Raw genomic sequence first — 18366 nt, 5'->3', positions numbered from 1 at the left:
CCAGGTCGCGCTGTCGGCCTCCCTGGGGTGCAGCTCCCGACGCGAGCACCCCCTCGTCTGGTGTCGCCGCCTTTCCACAGCTCCGTCCCCTCCGTTCCGACTCCAACGCACACGACGACCAGCTCCTTCTTGCCAACTCCACCGCCCGCGAAGTCTTGACTCTCTGTTTCCGACTCTCCTACTCTCCTACTCTCCGCCTCTGGACTCTCCTACTCTCTTACTCTCCGCCTCTGGACTCTCCTACTCTCCGCCTCTCCGCCTCTGGACTGACGAACACGGTCCTTTTATCAGCCCCGTAGCTTCGCCCTCTCAGCTTTGACCCCCTCCCTTCGACCTTTCACCTCGCTCCCCATTGGCCCGAGAAAAAGTGGGCGTGAAGGCTTTTTGATCCATAAATTTGCATATATCGATCGCCCTGGGGGCGGGGCCAATTCGCCCCTCGCTCACCGATTGGACGGCAAAAAGTGGGCGTGTGTCGTTTTTGATCCGTTTTTGAAGCACAAAATCCGTGATTTTGTACACGCTGTTCGGCGCGCGCCCTGCACGAGTCCAACACCGGTACCCACAGCGGGGCAAGAACGGTGGCGATGCGACGGTTGCGAGGTGTGACGGGAAGGTCGTGGCGGTTGTGGTGAAGCGGCGTTGTGGTTGGTGGTTGATGTTGGTGGTGGTAATCATGGCGGTTGGTGGGTGGTGGTGGTGGTGACAATGGCGGTTGGTCCAAAATAAAGATAGCAAAAGAAAAACGGCTATCCTGAAGAGTCGCAGCACGCATAAATGACATGTATTCCCACTAGACAACGGGTTTGGGCCTAACTACACATGTACTTACCGAAATACCTCACCTGAGGGACCTGAATGGTGGTTTGCGAATTTGGTAACCACAACAATATATATATATATATATATATATATATATATATATATATATATATATATATATATATATATATATTGTTGCGGATTCGCGCCCGCCGGCGTGCGAGCAGCCACGTAACTCGAATCGCGGCACGTCGCCCACCGGACGGACAATCCCGTCGTGACCCTCTCGGACTAACGCCGGGAACTAGTCACGGGTGGGCCTTTCGGCCTCACCACGATCGTGCCAATCGGCACCCCGCGTGGGATAGGGTTGCTCGCCAAATTCGACCTACCTAAGTACCCACACGGAGGGTAGACCGGGCGATCGCACCTCGCCGCAGGTCGACTTCGGACACGGGCCACTTTAAGCGACCCGTTCCGTACTATCGGGATAACCGAGTAGTGTTATCGTCGGCCTCGACGGTTCCGATTAATTCTCGGGCGTATTTAGCCCACTACCAACCCTTTACGTGAAGTAAGATGGAGATTCAATGAAAGAAAAGACGAAGCGAAACGGGAAAACAGTTCAACATAAAGCACATTTATTTCGCGATGGCCCACGGATAGCACACATATACAGTTGTACACCAAAAGCAAATGTAAAAGTAGAAGCACAACAATTCTGCACAAAAAGCAAATGTAAAAGAAAAACACAATGCAGATCTACCACCGACTACCGAGCACACGGCAACACTTGTACAGTTTTACTTCACAGACGGCGCCGACAACACATATACTCAAAGCAAAAGAAAAAGGGACCACCCTCCACTATGAGGGGGGCAGACGGGCCTGGGGCCGAGACCGCGTCGAGCCTACCCGTCTGGTGATGAGCCGCAAAATGGCGGTGGCGCCCCGACTCCGCGGGCCTCGCTGGCACTGCCTGGTATGGGGTGGGAACGGGGCCCCCTTCTCGCACTATCTCAGCGCGGGGGAAAACAGGAGGGGGTTGTTGATGCTCGGGGGAATGAGGGTATCTCGCTGGCTCGGGTCCCGCGACGAGCGTCTCCACCGCGACCTCGGTCGCGTTACCGGCCTCCCCTCTCCGCAGCTCCCCGACTCTGACACGAGCGCCCTCTCGACTGCCTCCGCCGCCGCCAACTCTCCCACTCTCCACAGCTCCGTCCAACTGCTTTCTCCGACTCTTCTCTTCTCAACTCTCCTTGACTGACTGCTACTTTTCTTCCCAACTCAACTCTCCGACTCTTCCCAACTCAACTGCCCTTTTGGCGAGCGAACGCGGCCCTTTATAGCCCCCGTGGCTTCGCTCCTTCACCTTCGACCTTTTACCTCTGGCTGGCTCCCCATTGGACAGAGGAAAAGTGGGCGTGAATGCTTTTTGATCCGCGAATCTGCATATAGCGATTATACTCCGACGCACCTGGAGGCGGGGCCAAATCGCCCCATGCTTGCTGATAGGACGGAACAGAAGTGGGCGTGAATCGTTCTTGATCCGATTTCTTCGGAAAGGCTGGTGTTTTTGCACCTGCCGCTCGGTGCGCGCCCTGAACGAGTCCAGGATCGGCATCCACAAGCGGCGCGGGAATGGCGGTGATGCGATGGTTGCGAGAGCGAGATGTGACGGTAAAGGTCGTGGCTGTTGTGAAGCGGCGTTGCGGTTGGTGGTTGTTGTGTGATGGCTGTTGAGACGTGGTTGGTGGTGGTAGTAATGGTAGTAATGGCGGCTGGTCCAAAATAAAGATAGTAAAAGAAAAACGGCTATCTAGAAGGGTCGCAGCCCGAATGAATGACATTTATTCCCACTAAACAACGGGTTTGGGCCTAACTACACATATACTTACAGAGATATCTCACCTAAGGGACCTGAATGGTGGTTTGCGAATTTCGTCAACCACAACAATACATATGTGTGTGTATATATGTATATATGTATATATATATATATATATATATATATATATATATATATATATATATATATATATATATGTGTGTATATGTACAGTAATCCCCCGCTATATCGCAGTTCACCTATCGCACCCCCGGTTCATCGCGGGTTTTCCCTTGGAACCTAACTAATTTTTTCTGCGGATTACCCCGGTATATCGCGGTAATAATATGTAAAATATAAATTATTTAAGTAATAAATTATAGCGCGTGGTGCTCGACCAGTCACACAACGCATGAGACAAAGTTCCACTTGTGAACTTCGAATATTTTCTACGTTTTTTTTTTCTCCAAGCCCTACGATGCCGCCCAAACACCCTGCACCTTCTGAGGCTTCTGGCAAGGAACCGAAGCGCCACATGAAGGTCCTGACGCTCCAGGAGAAGGTTAAAGTGCTCGATATATGCTTCGGGAAGGAAAAGGTTTGCCGCGGTTGGACGAGCACAGCCAAACCGACCAGACCAGACAAGTCGATCTCCGGCACCTCGAACCCGATCAATGCCAAGCCGACCAGACCAGACGAGTCGATCTCCGGCACCTCGAACCCGATCATTGCCAAGCCGACCAGACCAGACGAGTCGATCTCCGGCACCTCGAACCCTATCATTGCCAAGCCGACCAGACTAGACGAGTCGATCTCCGGCACCTCAAACCCGATCATTGCCAAGCCGACCAGACCAGATGAGTCGATCTCCGGCACCTCGAAACCGATCATTGCCAAGCCGACCAGACCAGACGAGTCGATCTCCGGCACCTCGAACCCTATCATTGCCAAGCTGACCAGACCAGACGAGTCGATTTTTTTTTTTTTTTTTTTTTTTTTGGGAGGCATCCATTCATCGCGGATTTTCACTTCTCGCGGGGGGTTTGGAACGTAACCCCCGCAATAAACGGGGGATGACTGTATGTATGTGTATATATATATATATATATATATATATATATATATATATATATATATATATATATATGTATATGTATATATGTTGGGTGGTCGCGAGACGACCGTTATTCTCAGGTTTTCCGTCTGTCTGTATGTATGTAATGGACAGCTCTGGAGGCCAGAGGATTGAACCAATTTTGATGAAACTTGACTGGTAGGTTCATACCAGGATCTTGTTGTATGCTTTTGAGCGCCGTTGCTATGGACACCACCGTTGCCTAGCAACGGGACTTTGAAATTTTTGAAAAAAATCCGAAAAATCTTTTTATATACATTTTTTTCGAAAATCAAAAATCGACTTCCGTGCTTTTATGCGCACTATAATCAACCTCTTTGTCAATTTTTTTTAGCCCGATTCGTCAAAAACTGTATGACTAGTATGTAATTATGTCGCGATCACCTATGTCGCCTACCGGCTTGTGTGTGTGTGTGTGTGTGTGTGTGTGTGTGTGTGTGTATATGTATGTGTATATATATATATGTATATGTATATGTATATATATATATATATATATATATATATATATATATATATATATATATATATATATAATATGCCTGGTGTTGGCGCAGCGGCTTGGGATCCATAAGGTCCTGAGTTCAAGCCCCGTTGGGCCACTGAATTAATACACCAGGGGGTTGACTCAGCCTGTCATCCTTCCGAGGTCGGCGAAATGAGTACCAGTGTACTGGGCCGGTGTATACCCCGGTTAAAATAGGTGTACCATATCCCTGTGTCGTAAGAGGCGACCAGGGTTGCGTCAGGAAGGGCATCCGGCGTAAAACATGTGCCAAATCACTATGCGGATCATATGGATGATCCGCTGTGGCGACCCCTAACGGGAGCAGCCGAAAGAAGAAGTATATATGTATATATATATATATATATGTATATATGTATATATATATATATATATATATATATATATATGTATATATGTATATATATATATATATATATATGTATATATATATATATATATATGTATATATATATATATGTATATATATGTATATATATGTATATATATGTATATATATGTATATATATGTTTATATATGTATATATATGTATATATATGTATATATATATATATATATGTATATATATATATATATATATATATATATTGTTGCGGGCCGGGGACTGGTGGCGAGAAGGACCACTAGGTGGGGGAAATTACGTCATCTCCCACCAGACCCCTGGAATTGTAGGCCGTCACTCTCGGATAATTCCCTGAGCCGGTGGGGCGCTTAACCGACCGCGGACGCCAATATCTCAACGGCGTGGCATCGGGTCTTTTTGTCTAGAACCATTTAACCTAATTAACCACGCGGTTTCGACTACCCGGGAACCACGCCCTCGATGCGCCTTGCCTGATCCGGATCACTCTACCAACTACCAACTATAGCAACCACCTTTCCGGATCAGATGCAGCCGAGCGGAACCACTAAGGACGCATCGGCTCGAATGATCAGATTATCGGGGATAAAGACCTGGCTAAACTTCGATCCGAACCATGCTGGACCAATGAAGGAAAAGACAAAAACGAACTGGGAACATTTCTGCAATAATTTATTTACAATCAACTTACAGAAGGACACAGAGCAGACTTACGCGGGAATAACACAGGCAAGATTTACAATGATCAAATAAAAACACATGCAATTCTACTTAAAGATGGCGCTACACACTCAGATGCACATTCAGATGAAAATAAACCCAGATGTATGGCAAAGGGACCCCCGCAGCCAGAGAGGGAGGTGAGCTGAGGTTGCAGTTCTTTCGGGTACCTGAACATTGGAGGAAAGGAATGCTGTGTGGTGCGGCACCTGTCAATGGTCGTGTGGATCTGTCCACGGCCGCACGTGTGGAGACCGTGTCTGCGAAGGAGCTCGGGTTGAGTGGAGCGGAGTCCGAGGCGGGGAACAGGGCTGCAGATAGGACACAACAAGAGACCCGGTCAAGGTCGGGTCGAGGTTTTCCCAGCTCTCTCACACTCAAAATGAACAACCCCCAAAGAGCGCAACCACTCTACGACCTTCCTCTTTTCTTTCGCTACCTACCGACGAACTGTCTTCACTCCAACGCTCCTCACTCCAACGCTCTTCGCTCTCAGGGTTGCTTCGTAATTTATAGATCTCCCTCAACGGGGAGGGCCTTGTTGAAGCTGACGTCACTGTCCGCCCTGGTTGGCCAGGGCTTCCATGTGGTCCGCCATTTCTGGGCGGGATTTCGGCCATGCGGGAAGCCCGCTCACTCCACGCGTGTCCGGCCTCGTGAAAATGGTACTGCACAAAGATGTTTGCCTCGGAAAGCAAGAAGAAGGTACTGTGGTTCATAATGGAGGAGATATAAAGATTTATTAACCTAACTAAAAAAACAACAGAATGCACTCCAGTGTCTTCTCATGACACACAAGGTCAGGATCGATCTACTCATATACTTAATGGCATAACTAACTTCGGGACAACTGTATGTTTGTATGCATACAGTTCCTAGAACCGTAACACTACCCCCCTCCCTTTTGCGAGACTCGACCCGAGTTGTTTAACATTCGTGTGGCATGCAGGTGTAGGTTTCCCCTATAGACCGGGAGCCCGCGGGGCTTAGCTCAACCGAAGAGGGGAACAATTGCCGTCCTCATGGTAAGATGCCAGATGATATTCTCACCTCAGAACTCTGCATCTGCCGGGACACTGCTGCTGGGTTGACATTCTGTGGTCATTATCCGTATCGCATAATCGGCGCAAGCTCAACCTGGCAGCGGAACGGCCCCAAGTAGGTTTCTGATATTATTCATATAGCTTGTAACACGGTATAAACAATGACAGACAATTTCGCCGCTGGAATACCGGTGACAGACGCTAATTAGATGCCGCGAAAATCATGCTCGCTCAACCGAACAGCGGAACGGCTAAAACCAATGCAGAATGCTAGTAAGGGGTCCCCTGAGTACAAAAGGAGCACTGACAGACAACTTGGTCGCTGGGCCCCCCAGGACAGATGCTCCCTAATTCGGGATCCTTTAGTTGCGCTAGCTCAACCGAACAGCGGAACGGCTAAAACCAACGCAGAATGGTAGTGCCAGGTCCCCTGAGTACAAAAGGAGCACTGACAGACAACTTGGTCGCTGGGCCCCCAGGACAGACGCTCCAGAGTTCAGGTTCCCTTTGGTTTCACTAGCTCAACCAAACAGCGGAACGGCTAAAACCAACGCAGAATCGTAGTACCAGGTCCCCTGAGTACAAAAGGAGCACTGACAGACAACTTGGTCGCTGGGCCCCCAGGACAGACGCTCCCAAGTGGTGCGTTCTATGTCAAGTGTACACATTTTCAGCGAAATTTTGACACATCGTGTTAGATTTCACTCTTTTTTTGTGCAAGTGTTTGTATCCACGGTAAAACATTACTTGACAATTTTCAGACCTGGGGGCCCATTTTAGGCCCCCCCCCAAATTTGGGCGCCCCCGGTTGACCCACAATTTTCCAGTGGCCATACCACAGGTAGTAGTGGTCCGATTTGTATGACACGACTTCATTGCCAAGGCCCAATCTCAGTTTCTGAATAATATGAAAGACGAAATTGGTGAAGGAGAATTTGTCATTATTGGAGACTTCTCAGAGAACTATTCGTTTGTCGTACAGGATGCGGCCCAAGGATTCCATTGGAACTGCTTTCAAGCGACAATTCACCCCTGGGTTTACTATTTCAAATCAGACGATGGCAAATTAAACCACAATTCGTTCACGATTATATCAGAATGCAATACTCACGACGTTGTCTCACTCCACCTCTTCCAAAGAATGCTCATTGAACACTTGAAATCTAGCTTTGGAAATGTAAAGAAACTTTACTATTTCTCAGACGGTTGCGCTGGCCAATATAAGAATTGCAAAGGCTTCATAAACCTATCTCATCACAAATCAGAGTATGGTATTGATGCAAAATGGTATTTTTTGCCACAAGTCATGGCAAGGGCCCTTCAGATGGCGTGGGAGGTACAGTCAAACGAGAAGCAACACGTGAGAGCCTGCGTAGACCTTATGACAGTCAAATTATTTCTCCAAAAGATATTTTCGCCTTTGCTGAAAATGGTTTGAATGAAATGAAGTTTGGTTACGGGATCCAAGAGGCGTATGACGAGGAAGAACGAAATCTGGAAGAAAGGTTAAAAACGGCCAAAACCATAGCTGGAACTCAAAAACTTCATGCTTTCATCCCTATTTCTGAAACTGCTCTTCAAGTACATGAATTCAGCCTTAGCGAGGAACACCGTATCGAGTTGGCTATTTCAAAATCTACACCAACTTTTAACGGGAAACTCTCAGGTTATGTCACAGTGCACTCTGATGGAAATGGTGGCTTGCCTGCATCATGGAAGCCTTTCAGGACACTCATGAAGTGAAATGATTTTCTTCATCCAAACAGGCCCACAAATAGTTTCTTTTTTCCTGACATTGAAGATCACTGCATTTTAGACATTTCTGATATACTTCTTTCCGTAGAACCTACACAATCAGTAAAAAAGAAACACAGCTGTCAAATAAAACATTGGTTGGCAAAAAATCTTGAATATAATATGCTAGGAAAAACTCTTACTCATACCAGTGTCGCTTCCAGTTCCTGCATGTGGAAAATTTATGTACAATATACTGATATAGTGTATTGGAAATCTTGTGTTCAAATATTGTGCTATGTATTGTGGCGTATTGTATGTCCAGCACCCGAGTCCCCGAACAATAAAACCATCATCACACTTGAACCCATTGAGATCTCATTTTCATTTATGCTGAGGTGTTGGAGAATATGAAGGGGTATTCTCACACGAAAAAATCGGGACCATCGGTTTGGCTGGGGAGCAGGGGCCCAAGGTCAAAGGGCGACCCAAACTATAACTTTTTGAATTACTGTTTCGGAGTGATTTTACTTTACGCGATTCAAAAGATCTCGCTTTTTAAAGCCTTTTGATGCCAAGATCATCCAAATCGGACCACTACAACCTGTGATATCGCTACTGGCAGATTGTGTGTCAACCGGGGGCGCCCAAATTTGGGGGGGGGCTTGCACAAACACTTGCACAAAAAAGAGTGAAATCTAAGACGGTGTCACAATTTCGCAGAAAAATGTGTGCACTTGACATGGAACGCCCCACTAGGGAGAGTCTGTCCTGGGGACCCAGCGACCAAGTTGTCTGTCAGTGCTCCTTTTGTACTCAGGGGACCTGGTACTACCATTCTGCATTGGTTTTAGCCGTTCCGCTGTTCGGTTGAGCTGGCGCGATTTTCGCGGCATCTAATTGGCATCTGTCACCGGTATTCCAGCGGTGAAATGGTCTGTCATTGTTTATACCGTGTTACAAGCTATACGAATAATATCAGAAACCTATTTGGGGCCGTTCCGCTGCCAGGTTGAGCTAGCGCCGATTATGCGATTTGTTAGAGTGTCAACCCAGCAGCAGTGTCCCGGCAGACGCAGAGTTCTGAGGTGAGAATATCATCTGGCATCTTACCATGAGGACGGCAATTGTTCCCCTCTTCAGTTGAGCGAAGCCCCGCGAGCTCCCGGTCTACTAGTACGTTTTACCTACGGATCCCTGAGTGCGACATTTTCAATACATGTCCCCAAAAAAATAACGTAGTGCATTGAGTAACTAAACTAACACTCATTTGGACAACTTAACTAAATTGCCGGTGCTAAACAAACAACAGGTGGGTTAGGATTATATACATTTCCAATATTTACACTACCAATGGCTCAGGACCTGTGACTTGAGGAGAGAACAAAAAAAATAAAGTCAACATTTGGGTTGAGTGCACAGCTGGCAATCGACGATCGGTTGTCTTCAGGACCTTCCATGGTCCCTTGTTTGGTCGGTGAACTTTTTAAAATTATTATTATTTTTTATTTTGTTCCTGGTTGCTGGAGGCAACTCACCCTAACACGGCAGACGATGTGCCGTTTCACAGGCCATTTGAACTGGCCTTTATGTATCAAGGAGATATCCGGGTTGCTCAGTGCAGTCCCCGGTCCATTTGAACTGGCCTTTCCACAACAAGGAGATATCCGGGCTGCTCAGTGCACTCCCCGGTAACGTGGCTGCAGGGCAGTCCTTGCAAACACTTTCAGAGATGGTCTTGAAGCACATGGCAAGGTTCGTATGACATGATAATGCAAACAAAGGCATGGGCAGGTATGGAGTCAAGGCAAAGGCAGAAAAAGCAAGGCATGACAAATGCAGACCAGGTAAGGTGCGATGCAACAGGTCGCCACATGAAGCTGGCCGGCCTCAGCGTGGTCTCGTGAGGTTGTGGAGTGAGTGTGGTGGCGTTGGTCGGTCCGAAGACGGGCTCGGACCTACCCTACGGTCTCCCCCAACCTATCACCTATGCCTGTCCTTGTCCATACCCACCTCCATTAGCTTGTAACAAACACAACGAAATTTAGACTTTTTATTATTTTTATTTTTATTTATTAATTTTTTTATTTGTAATTTTATAATTACGCGTGTCCATAACCCCTTTATTGTCCTTGTTCGGCTAACCTGTCAAAACTGTCTACTCCCAATCCCTAAGATTCCTTTTTAGGGGATCAAGGAAGAGACAAGTGAATCTGTCTCGAGGCCCAATGCAGCCTCAAAATAACTCCCACAGATTTCAGCAATTTTCCAAGGTGAGTCCAGCGGCCTACGAACAGCGAAGGGATGGATGGTGCGAAGGGGTACACGTTTCCTATCTATCCTAGCATTTATTTAACTTTAATCTATCCCCGGGACTTTTCAACACACCTGTCTCTTTAAACTATCGGTTCTACCAACAACCACGATTCCCGTCGCCTGTGTTGGTGTTCGTTATTAATTTGGGCCTGGCCCGCAAATTTTCTCCCGTGCTCTTGCACAATTTCGTTGCTGAGCAGCGTGGCTCCATTGGCAGGGATACCCATCTGCCGAACTCGAACTTCGGCACCCCCGGGTCACTGTCACGTCGCTGTTCGCCCCGATTGGATGGGGCTTCCATGGGTCCGCCCTTTCTGGGCGGGATTTCGGCCAGACCGGAAAAATCCGTTCACTCTACTGCAGACTCGCGAAAAGGGACCCACCGCCAGATTGAATTGGGATGCTGGAGGAAGCAGCAAGGAACGGCTGCAAGACCCTGCCTTGGCAAGTCAGAGTGTTTGAAGACAGCGAGTGGGTAGTGGGTCGTGATGGGGAATGGAATGGTTGTTGGTTGTTTGTTGGAGTGTGTGGGAGAAAATAATTATATTAATGTACTCAATTATAATTGTTGCTGGTGTTTTATAAATTTAATTTTTATGCTGTAATGTCAGTTATGCTTCCCTTTACCCAAGAGTCTTTCAACCTAAATGTTGATAAAAAGAATGTCTTGCAATGGAATAAAGTGACCTGGTTGATAACACCAACTTTTGCCATGATTACGTCATTCGCTTTTCACCTAGAAGACACGTATTGCAGTTGGAGTTCTTTTGCCTAAGGCTTATCAGCCCCCTCCACTCTCCCAAAAGCATATAAATGCCAGAAAATGTAATCTTAGCTTAATGCAAATCATTGAAGATGTTTACCATCTCGGTGACTTGTACTCCTTGGTACCAAGTTAAAATAAAATTATCTGATGTAATGTACTTTCTGTTGTGGACAGTGAATTAATTGTGGCTTTCATTTGAGTAACAGGATTTATCTCGAGTCGGTTAAAACGTAAACTACAAAATTCTACAAGTGTTCGTTGGATGTAAAGATTTAATAACCCAACTAAAAAACAAGTTGCAATGCACGTTTTTGATTCCCCCATTTCATAAAAGGAAGGAACCTGTCTCACCTGTACTTAACGGAATAACTGACCTTTGGGACATCTGTATGTTGAATGCAAATGGTTTCCAGATCCGTAACAATATATATATATATATATATATATATATATATATATATATATATATATATATATATATATATATATATATATATATATTTTTTACATACATATGCAGTACAAGACATGCAGTTGTGGAAAGACATTAAGAATGCAACAGGTTTAAAGATTCACCAGACCAAAATGGGGTGCCGACAAGACGAGCAGCACAGTCTACAATGTGAGGTGGAACGTAAGAATTATCAGGAAGTGCAGAGCCGGGGGAAATACCACAGTGCTCTGAACACCTGTGCTCAGTCAAGTCCAGCACCAGGTATGAAGATCACCAAAGAACGCATCAGATGGCCAAGAATGAATAGCGAAGGTGTGTGGAGGCAAATGGATAAAGATCTGTCCAAGATAAACCTCAACGGTGAGGTGGGTGCAAACCTGGAATCTCTCTGCACGCTTGTACATGCAATGAGTCTTGATTGTTTCGGTGAAGAAAAGAAGGCTTCTGGAGAGAGGATGAAACAGTCAAATCGGCGGCAATTCAGGAAGGTTGAGCTGAGGACCCTGCAGAGACACCTTATGCAAAGGTATAAGATGGCAAGTGAACAAGAGAAACATGGCCTGTGACTATTAATGGAGGATATTCGGAAGCAAATTTGGGTGTTGGGAAGGAAGGAGAGGATTCGACAGATAAGAAGGGAAAGGAGAAAGAAGAGAGAAGCATTGCTGAGAAATCCCTATGGATTTTTTAGGGATCTGTTTCAAAGTTGTAGCTCAGGGACCATTACGGCACCGCAAGCAGAGCGAGAGGAACATTTGAGGAAGACATCGCAACCCGCTCAGATCAGTGGACCTGCCAGACCTTGGGGGCTTTGACCGCCCACCAGAGCCAGGAATTACTTTTGACCTCTTGGACATTTGTTGACAAGAGATCCAAGAGGTCGTGCGGAAAGCGAAGAAGTAAGAGTGCCTCTGGTGTGAATGGGATTTCGTACAAGGTGTATAAGAAGTGTCCAAGGCTGTTACGTGTATTGTGGTCGCTGATCAGAGTTGTTTGGAGGAAACAGCTGATACCGGAATGTTGGTGTTTGGCAAATGGGATTTATATCCCCAAAGAAGATTACTCGAAGGAGATATATCAGTTTCGTCCAATATCTTTATTGAATGTGGAAGGTAAGATCTTTTTTGGTGTATTAGCGAGAAGACTGGTCAACTTTGTGGTAAATAATGAATACATTGATACATCTGTACAAAAAGCAGGTGTGCCAGGCTTTCCGGGGTGTCTCGAGCATGTGGCGATGATCTGGGGCACTATCCGATATGCAAGGCAAGAGAAAAGGGATCTTTATGTTATATGGCTGGACCTGGCAAATGCATATGGCTCAGTGCAGCATCACCTGATTGCTAAAGCATTGGATTTTTTCTGGGTCCCCAACAAGGTGAGGGAGGTGATTGTCCAATATTACAATGGCTTTTTTATGCGTTTTTCTACACCGAAGTACACAACCAAGTGGCAGGAAGTTGAAGTAGGCATACCAATGTGGTGTGTGATTTCACCATTGCTGTTTGTTATGGCTATGGAAGTAATTTGTGGGACAAAAGGAGTATCAACTGATGTAGTTTGAGGTGGGGAAAAACCACAGCCACCAATAAGGGCCTTCATGGAGACCATTCTGACTCCTGAGTTGGAAGCAGCTAAAATGTTGTTGAAGCAATTATAGGAGTTCATTAAATGGAGCCGGATGGAATTTAAGCCAAAGAAGAGCAGGAGTCTTTCCATGAAGAACGGTAAAGTGAAAGAGGTTAATTTTGTGGTGGCTGGGGATAGAATCCCTACATTGAATGAACATCCAGTTAAGAGTCTTGGCAGATGGTATGCACAACCGTTAACAAATAGGCGTCCAAGAATGCAGGTGCAGAAGCAACTTGTGCAGGGTCTCTCTGCAATTGATGGTTGTGGCTTGCCAGGGAGGTATTAGATATGGTGCTACCAATTTGGGTCATTTCCTCGCGTCTTATGGTCTCTCCAAATATATGAGATTGCTCGAACAAGAGTGGAGAGGATGGAGAAGATGGTCAATTCATACATGTGGAAATTGTTGGGTTTGCCAAAAATGTTAGCGAGTTTGGTGTTATCCAGCAGAAGTTCAAAGATAAAGCTGCCATTTAAGTCACTTGCTGAAGAATATACGATTGGGAAAGCCAGATTCCAAATGATTCGAGATTCAAAAGACCCAGTGATCAGTGAACTGGGGCCAAAGATAAGAACGGGAACTAAGTGGGATGTTCAGAGGATGGTTGAATATGCGGAGAGTAGGCTGCAAATGAAGGAAATCATTGGGGCAGTGCAGAAAGATAGGAAAGTATTTGGTTGGAAAGAACATAAACGGTGACCACAAGTGAGTGCAGGTGGGAGACGAGAGATGGTTATCGAAGAGATTAAATGTATGGAAGAGGAGAGAAGAACGGTTCAAGCTGTAAGTCAACCTCAGCAAGGAGCATGGACAGCATGGGAGATGGTTGTGCAGAAGAAGGTCAGCTGGGCATCGCTGTGGAAGATGGAGCCACAGCGACTAATCTTTGCACTTAAATCAATGTGTGACCAGATGCCAACTGCAGTGAATCTGGCAAAATGGAAATTGGCTGAGTCAGTAGAATGTACCAAGTGTGGTAGAAGAGAGACATTAGAGCATGTATTGTCTGGTTGCCCGAAATCTCTCGTCAGGTAAACTTGGCGACATAACCAGGTTTTGTGAGTGATTGTCGAGGTTACGAAAAGGCGATGTGATGAGGCAAACAAATCAGATATAAAAGAGAAGTCCATTATCACGTTCATAAAGGAGGGTGAGAAGGTAAGGTTAAGCAACATCAAGGGGCAGCATGCATTTTGAAGCCAGGTGTGGGCTGGCAGGTAGATGAAGATTTGGACAGAGTGCTGAGGTTCCCATCTCATATTGCAGTCATCCAACAAAGACCTGATTTAATTATTTGGTCTGATGTGGGAAAAAGGGTTATCATCGTTGAGCAGACAGTACCAGAGGAATGAAATATGGAATGGGCATATGAAAGAAAGTTGTGTCGGGATGAAGAGGTAAGAGAAGTGTGTGATGACCGTGGGTAGATGTGTGATGTGCTACCAGTGGAAGTGGGTTGTAGGGGTTTTGTGGCAAAGTCTATGCTGAAGGATCTCAAGATGATTGGAGCGTCATCTAAGCAAGTCAAGAATACTGTGACGCAATCACAGGAGGCAGCAGAGAAAGCCTCATTGTGGATTTGGAGGCAGAGGCGAGTGCAGTGATTCCTTTCACATGTAAAGGCAGGTCTGTGGGGATCGATATCTGGTCAATGATATCTGGTGGTGAGCATGTGGGCTGATATCGCTTGGTGGTGCGTGTGCTGCACTGCTGGGGCCACCCATGAGGAGCTGCACTGGAGTAGGCCCTGAAACAGCGATGATACATGGGTTCCAGCTGAGAAGAGCGACATCGAGCAGTGTCCTGACACTATGTCCTGTTTTGGATGTGTATATATTGTTATGGCTGTGGAAATTCGCATTACACCATAAAGGGTCCTCAGGTGAGATATATCGGTAAGTCCATGTGTAGTTAGCCCAAACCCGTTGTTTAGAGGGAATATGTGTGATTCATTCGGGCTGTGACTCTGAGATAGTCGTTTTTCTTTTGCTGTCGTTATTTTGGTGCAAGAACAACAACGAACATCGCCACAACCAACATCTCAACGATCACGACATTCACTACACGACGCCAACAATCACGCCATTCACACCACGACGCCACCTTCCACAACTACAATACCACCATCTTCACCACTCGCCATTCAACGAGCACCGTGCGGTCACGATCTCCGCGGGACGGATGAAAGGAGCAGAGTGGCAGCAGCAACAAGGGTGCGAAGAGGCATCTCCCGCCAAAAACTCCCGCTTAAATATCTCCCTCCAAGATCTCCCGCCCAAAACGCCCACGCAAATATTTCCCGCCCGAGTCTTCCTTCCCTCGTCATACGGCGCATGGAGAAGAAAACCAACAATGCCTGTGGGGTTTTCCCGCCATTTTCCCGCGCTTTGTGAGAAAAGGGGAGGGGGTGGCACGTCCTCTCCCGATTGGCGGAAGCGCGGTGTGACGCGGCCGGGGGAGAGGAATGCCCCCCTTCGATGCATTTTCTGGAAGCGTCTCGAAGGAAGGAGGAGCCAAGAACGGGGCAGGGCGCAGGGCGGAGCGAAGGGCGGAGCCCGACCCTACAAAAGGCGTGGGCGTAGAGAGTCCCGGTTCCCTTGTCCCTGAATGAGAATTGTCGAGAGTTGTGGAGAGTCCCTGTTCCCTTGTCGCTGGAGGAGAATTGTCGAGAGTTGTGGCGAGTCGCTGTTTGCTTGTCCCTGGAGGAGGATTGTCGAGAGTTATTGGAGAGTCCCTGCTTATGGTTCGCTCGTTCGGAGGAAGAGGTTGAGGTTCTGTTCGTTCGTTCGGGTCTAGTCGTGGTCGGCTGAAGGTCGTCGAATTGGCGCAGATCGTCGAATTGCCACGAGTCATCGAACCTGGTCCCTGGTGATTGTTCCTGGTCGGAGGGTCGATCGGAGCCGGTGCAGTCCCGAGACCCCGCTAGTGGGACGGACCGCCTGCCATTCCCCCCCTTCCCCCGTCCGCACCGAGATAGCGGCGAAAACCCAGCCCATTCCCCCAAAACCCTGTCCGAGCTGTTGGGCGGACGACACGTGCAGGCGCGAGGCTTGAGCCCAGTGGACCACGCCGGAGGGACTCGGAGTTGCAGTCGCCAAGGGCTGGACGACGCGCTCAGGGAAGTCGCGACTTCCTTTTCTTTTGGGGTTTTGTGTAAATGTCTGTGGGTGAGGCCAGTCTTGAGAAGTAGAACTGTTTTAAGTGTTGCCGTGTGGATTATCTTATTCGGTTGTAGATCTGCGTTGGTTCTTTGCTTGTGTTTCTTTACGGTGATTGTAAATACGTGTATTGCTTTTATTGTATCCCTGTGACTGTAATACACGTGCCTTCCGTGCTCCCGTATTAAATGTGCTTGTCCAATTGTTCCCCGTTTTGCTTCGTCTTTTCCTTTTATTGAATCTCCATCTTGCATCACGTAAGGGATTGGTAGTGGGTTTAAAACGCCCGGTAAATAATCTGAACTGTCAAGGTCGACGATAACTCCGCTCGGTTATCCCTGTAGCATGGAATGAGCCGCTTAAGTGGTTCATGTCCGGAGTCGACCTGTGGCGTGGTACAACTCCTCGGTACGCTATCTGCGCGGGTTCTTAGGTAAATCGACCATTCGGCGATCGGACCCTATTTCGTGCGGGTAGAATGTGGACTGAGTTGTGGTGAGGTTAAACCCCCACCCGTGACTAGCTCCTTGGCGGTAGTTCCAGGAGGGTCACGACTTAATTGCACGTTCGGTGGGCGAAGCGGCCGCTATTGGTTACACGCGGTCGTTCGCACGCTAGCAGGGTGCGAATTCGCAACAATATATATATATATATATATATATATATATATATATATATATATATATATATATATATATATATATATATATATATATATATATATATATATATATATATATATATATATATATATATATTGTTGCGGATTCGCGCCCTCCGGCGTGCTGACGGCCACGTAACTCGAATCGTGACACGTCGCCCACCGGACGGACAATCCAGTCGTGACCCTCTCGGACTAACGCCGGGAACCAGTCACGGGTGGACCTTTCGGTCTCACCGCGATCGAGCCAATCAGCCCCCGCGTGGGATAGGGTTGCTCGCCAAATTCGACCTACCTAAGTACCCACGCGGAGGGTAGACCGGGCGATCGCACCTCGCCGCAGGTCGACTTCGGACACGGGCCACTTAAGCGACCCGTTCCGTACTATCGGGATAACCGAGCGGTGTTATCGTCGACCTCGACGGTTCGATTAATTATCGGGCGTATTCAGCCCACTACCAACCCTTTACGTGAAGCAAGATGAGGATTCAATGAAGGAAATGACGAAGCGAAGCGGAAACAGTTCGACACAAAGCACATTTATTCGCGACGAACGGAAAGCACACATATTCAATTCCACCAAAAGCACATAGAAAAAACACAATGCAATTTACACAAAAAGCAAATGTAAAAGCGAAGACACAATGCAGAGCTAATACCGACTACCGAGCACACGGCAACACTTATACAATTTTACTTCACAGACGGCGCCGACAACACATACCCAAAACCAAGGAAAGAATACCCTCAAGGATGAGGCGGGCCTGAGGCCGAGACCGGGTCGGGCCTACCCGTCTGGTGATGAGACGCGGAGCGGCGATGGTGCCTCAACTCCGCGGGCCTCGCGGGCAGTGTCTGGTAGGGGGTGGGAAAGGGGCCCCCTTGGTCGCACTATCTCAGCGCGGGGGGAAACAGGAGGGGGTTGCTGATGCTCGGGGTATAGAGGATATTTATTGTCCCGCGACGAGCGTCTCCACCTCGGCCAGGTCGCGCTGTCGGCCTCCCTCGGGTGCAGCTCCCTGCACGATGCGAGCACCCCCTCGTCTGCCCTCGCCGCCTCTCCACAGCTCCGTCCCCTCCGTTCCGACTCCAACGCACACGACGACCAGCTCCTTCTTGCCAACTCCACCGCCCGCGAAGTCTTGACTCTCTGCTCTCGACTCTCCTACTCCCTGGACTGACGAACACGGTCGCTTATATCAGCCCCGTGGCTTCGCCCTCTCATCTTTGACCCCCTCCCTTCAACCTTTCACCTCGCTCCCCATTGG

The 18366-nt window shown here is 47.6% G+C and overlaps 1 protein-coding gene across 12 annotated transcripts in view; it reads left to right on the top strand.

The window, feature by feature from the left end:
• The window catches only part of LOC147017666 (teneurin-3-like), a 420926-nt gene that overhangs the window by 95090 nt on the left and 307470 nt on the right, over positions 1-18366 (top strand). For 7 of the 12 annotated variants that reach the window (XM_085847409.1, XM_085847412.1, XM_085847417.1 and 4 more), the window contains one exon: positions 10287-10383. The exons of the other annotated variants lie outside the window; for them this stretch is intronic. The gene's annotated coding sequence lies outside the window, so the exon portion shown is untranslated. The remainder of the gene's footprint in view (positions 1-10286; positions 10384-18366) is intronic. 12 annotated transcript variants of the gene reach the window in all.

The sequence above is a fragment of the Eptatretus burgeri genome, chromosome 11 (genome assembly GCF_056783735.1).
Source record: "Eptatretus burgeri isolate ZD-2024b chromosome 11, Ebu_testis_v1, whole genome shotgun sequence".
Classification (NCBI taxonomy): Eukaryota; Metazoa; Chordata; class Myxini; order Myxiniformes; family Myxinidae; genus Eptatretus; species Eptatretus burgeri.
The sequence above is the reverse complement of the archived record's forward strand: the minus strand, read 5'-3'. Positions and strand labels throughout refer to the sequence as shown.